Genomic DNA, 5,493 nt, shown 5'->3' with positions numbered 1-5,493 from the left:
GAGGCAGAAACAGGAGTTAGGAGGGGTAGAGGTAGACCTAGATTAGATTACTCTTCGCAAATAGTTAAGGATGTGGGCTGTTCTAGTTTTAGGGAAATGCGAAGTTTAGCTCAGGATAGGAAAGAGTGGAGGTACGTGTCCAACCAGTCTTAGTATGATGACAATAACAGTAGAATTTTTCTTACTTCCTAGTTTTATTTGTAGGTAGCTTTAACTTTCAAATTAATAAACACAGCAGAATACAATTGTATGAAGTCATTTGTGTTCATCAATTTCTTTCATATGTTTAGTAGCTACAGTATCGTAATTGTGAGGGGATCACTTGACTTAGGAGAAGTTTACCATTAATACACCTGTTTTCTCTTTTGTATTATATATTCAGCACAATATATTGTATATTTAGCACAATTAGCTAACTTAATTTATGTTGAATGATAACAAACGACTAACAATAAGTATAAACAATTACCAAATTATTAGGGTAAGGAGGCAAGTGTCATGAGGGGAGATTAAATCAAACGGTCGTACCTTTACTCTTCCTTGACTCCGTTGTAAGGGAATCTGGTGGGTCGCTCTCTAAGGGGAGATTCCGGTACAGAATTTCAATCGTCGCCAGTCTATGATGTAGCCAACGATTCCTGAACCATATGGACCAATGGATAACCTTTTCCTCCCGACTTCAGTCCGCTTCATTTCTTCTTACCTTTTCTCATAGTGTTTGTTTTCATTATAGTCGCATGAACTTTTTGGAATTGGTTCACATTAACTGTATTTCCGTGTATCGGTTTCGCAAAGTTGACCCAGTATATCCCGGAACTATAGTAAATGCAATTGAATACGCTGGTTACGCGTTTTAAAAGTTACGCAGACCCAATTACGAACACTATGTGACACTACAAATAAAAGTACACAGTGGAACTTTCACCCTGATTCCCGGCTCTTCACTGCGTTCACGGCCCCAGATGAAGGGTGTTTCTAATTTCGTGTAATGCCCTTTGGTCTGTAGGGAGCCTCGGCTACTTTGTAGAAGGCAATGGGCTAGGAAGTGCTTGCGGGTTAAATTAGGAAATTCTGCCGGGTTTAGTTAGATAATATTGTCATTTACTCCAATTCCTGGAAAGAGCATTTACTTCACCTCTGCAAAGTATTCGAGAGAATACAACAACACTGCTTATACTGTGATTAAGAGAAGTGTACCTTCGGAAGCCGTTAGCTGGAATATTTGAGATATCTCATCACTGAAGAAGGCAACTTTCGCTTACATAGTCATTTGGGCCGCATTTATGTGGCATACCCCCCCCCCCCTGAAACAGAAGAAAACTGAAGGCATTCCTGGGACTGATTCATAGCAGTTCCCTAATCAGAGCAAGCGAGCCTCCTACATGTTGATAAACTAGTTAACATTTCAACGTTAATAACTCAATGTTATTTTGGTTACTTTTCTTGAAGAAGTATAGATCTAATAAAATAATTTGAAGTGGTCTGTATTCTGTCGAAACTGCCTGACGCGGATCGCGATTTCGATCTTTTTGGATCTCATCAGCGCGTCGTAGGCAGCTCCGACAGAACACAAACCAACTTTTACCTGCTGCCTTAACAGCGCGTTTTAGAAAATACGACAAAAGGCGCTGTAAACGCCATTTGTAGTACAGTGCTACATTTTAGGATTACGTATGCTTCAGCAAGGTCCATTTAAATATATGGATATCTTCTTGCTGAAACGAATCCCGGCGTAGCTCACCTCAACGTGGTAGGCACGTTACCATAATCGAATAAAATAATTCGAAGTGGTCTGTATTCTGTCGAAACTGCCAGACGCGGTTGATGATGTATGTGGCGGTATCCCGCCGAAGACTCTTTTGGTTATTCACTTCGAATTTAAATACTTTTCTTTTTACACTTTATTCACACTATTTACACTAATTGCTTCAGTTGAATAAAATTGACTTGAATTGGTTTATAAATTGATTTGGATTGTATACGAATTGAATATTGTATTGATTGAAGCTGAATTGTAATTGTAATTGGTTTGTATATAAATATTGAATTGTATAGTTGAATATGTTGATTTTAATTAAATTGTAAATTGTAATAATGAATCTCTATCTTTAGTCCAGGACTTAAATAAGCTGTTTGTAACACAAGTTGAAGTTACACAGAAATTACACGATACATTACATGATATACAGTTGTATATAAAAAAAATACAAACTAAAATAACTATAAAAAAAGAATATACGATATACAAATCTCGAAACTTATCGACACCGAACAGTTGTTACTTCTTCAGCAAGTTGCACACTTACATCATTTTCACTTTTTGTGTACTCCTCCTGTCATAATGAGTTCGATAATGTTTTCCGTGTTGGCAATTTGTAGTCAGGTCACTTCGCAAATTTTTTAAAAGATCTTCTACCAACGAAAATCATCAGTACAGAGATTCAAAAGGTCCAAATCGATTTGTTTGCTCTGTTCTACACTGATCTTCTTATTGATATATATATCAAGAACTTTTTGTTGTTTTGCAGGTGGTGATTTTTCATTGGCGTTGTTTGGAGGAACATCTGTTTTTTTTTGATGTGGAGGGTTGAGTTTCTGTTTCTAGTTTATCCGGCATCATTGATGCAAAAACAGAAACATGTTTTCTTTTAAGATGGCCTTTTAAATTTGCCATTGTAGATTTATAGCTAAATAAGTCTTTGGAGATATTACAGAAAGCTTTGCCACTGGGATTATCTTTTTGAAAATGGTGCCACAAAATACTTGAATTTTATCTAGTCGACATTATAATTTTGTAAGTGTCGGGGTCACCACTGTAGTGTTTTCGGTAGTTTTTTGATACAGCACAAATATGGCGCGATGAAATAACAAGAAAGAAAACACTAACACAGAATTTGTCTTTAAGACTTTTAATAACCACAACAACAAGAACAAGATAACCACAAAACAATAACAATAACAATATATGCATAACTTACTAAATAGCTGGGAGAAAAGAACTAGAAGAACTCTGAAGAAATAACTAACTATTGAAATCGAAAATAAGGGTATTTATAATTAATAGTTGTTGAAGATAGACAAGGAGAAGGGTAGTTTAGAAGAAAGATAGAAAGTACAAGTACTGACGTTAAAAGTTCTCAGAAATATATAGAAAGGAATGTTATTACGGGCGAAACCAGATTGGTAGTAATTACAAGACAGGGTACATGCAGGTATAGGGGTTCCTGGTAGTGAAGCATGCTCAAGAGTTCGAAATTAAAATTTAAAGTAAAGATTTAGAAATAAAATAAATTTTAGAAAACAAAATTCGAATATTTACAATATGTACAGATCGCGATCGGTGAAGTGAACCTTCCTGCAAGCGACGAATGCTTCTAGTGCAGCCGGTGTCCATTCTATTGGCGTTTTCCCTATTACTCTATCGTGCAAGAGGCTGGTTAGGGGAGCTTGCTTATCTGAGGCATTTGGCAAAAATTGACAGTAAGAATTTAACATGCCGAGAAATTGTCGCAGCTGCTTGACGTTCTCCGGCTTTGGGTACTTCCGTATCGTCTCGACTTTTTCCGGTAATGGTTCAGCGCCGTTGTTCGTAAGTTGGAATCCTAGGAACTGCACCGCTAGTTTGTCGAATACACACTTCGCCTGGTTGATAACGACTGTATGGTGTTGTAGACGGCCGAAGAGAGTTTTTAGGTGGTCGTAGTGTTCTTCGGTTGCGGACGCTACTAGAATATCGCCAATGTATGCGTATCAAAAGTCTAATCCACGCAATTCATTGTCGATAAACCGTTGAAATATTGCAGCGGCGTTGCGAGACCAAATGTCATATATTTGAACTCGAGTAGTCTAAACGGCGTGGTTACCGCAGTTTTTGGTATATCCTTCTTTGCGACTGGTATTTGGTTGTAGGCACGAACCAAATCTATCGTACTAAAGATCTTCTTGCCGTGCAGCGCATGCGCAAAGTCCTGAATATGTCTTATCGGATATCGATCTGGTATAGTTCGAGCATTTAAACTACGGTAGTCTCCGCAGGGTCTTCAACAGTTATCCTTTTTGGGTACCATGTGCAATGGTGACGACCACGGACTTTTTGACGGACGTGCGATGCCGAGCTCCAACATTGCCTCGAATTATTTTTTTTGCTGTCATCAGCCTTGCAGGGTCTAGACGTCTGGGTCGGTGGAATACAGGGAGTCCGATGGTGGTGGTAAGTGGTCAACTACCTGATGTTCATTTTCATTGTTTCGCGCCTGACCACTCGGTTTTGTAAGACTCGGAAATTGTTGCAGTAATTGGAGAACTGTAGAATTTCGGCTTACTGTTTTCACACTCGGGGTATTGCAGCCTGCCAGTTGTCCTTTTCTAGTTAGGTTGGTAAATTGGTCGTGTAACTTGCCGTTTCGGAGATCGACCAGTAAACCAAAGTCAGACAAAAAATCGGCTCCAATTATAGTCTTCGAAACGTCTGCGATTACGAACGACCATGGGAAAGTGCGGTGTAGACATAGATTCTGGTTGAGGTTGATAGTCCGGTAAGTAGCAATTGGTGTCCCGTTGGCTCGTACTCCGACTTCTTGCATGTACTTGGATCCAAGTGCGTCTAGAGTGTGGCTAAATTTCACCTCGTCTTACGTAATACCTAATGCATGAAGAGTTCTTGTCGTTCCTGGTCAAGTCTTCTATAAGCAGCCTTTGGGCTTCTATTTGCGGCACCAGTTTATTGTTGGCACGTGTATTAACCATATTTCGCAAAAAAAAATATCGCAGGTACACAATCGCACCAGAACACAATCACATCGGGGTCACCACTGTAGTGTTTTCGGTAGTTTTTTGGTACGGCACAAATATGGCGCGATGAAATAACAAGAAAGAAAACACTAACACAGAATTCGTCTTTAAGACTTTTAATAACCACAACAACAAGAAAAAGACAACCACAAAACAATAACAATAACAATATATGTGTATATATATATAACAATTTACGTGTCAGACTCGGTCGAACGCTTGTTGGACGTCAAGAAGAAGCATGGAGGTGTGACGCCGCTTATTAAGGTTGTCGGAAATGTATTCAGATACGCAAAGAAGTTGGTGGCCGGTGCCGTTATGCCTGCGGAAGCCGTGTTGGTGATCGGGGAGAAAGTTGTTTTGCTCCACGTGGCCTAAAAGGCGATTGAGAAGGTTTTATTCAACTACCTTGCTCAACGAACTGAGCAGGCTGATAGGCCTGTAGCTTGAGGGAGAATTGAGGGGCTTCCCCTTTTTGGGGAGACAGATGACAGTGGCTTCTTTCCAGACCAAAGAGAAGTGGTAGAGCCGCATGATGGCGTTTGTGATGTTGCGGTTATGTGATTTGGCGGTAGGACTTTGAGGACTCCGTTTTGCATTCCGTCAGCGCCAGGGGCTTTCCTCTTTTTCAGAGAACGGATAGTAAGGGAGATCTCATGGTGTGTAGTGTCTGAAATCGGAATTTAAAAATTAGTTAAAAAC

Source organism: Agrilus planipennis, unplaced genomic scaffold (assembly GCF_000699045.2).
Source record: "Agrilus planipennis isolate EAB-ADULT unplaced genomic scaffold, Apla_2.0 scaffold62, whole genome shotgun sequence".
NCBI classification, from domain to species: domain Eukaryota; kingdom Metazoa; phylum Arthropoda; class Insecta; order Coleoptera; family Buprestidae; genus Agrilus; species Agrilus planipennis.
This window is presented reverse-complemented; position numbering follows the sequence as displayed.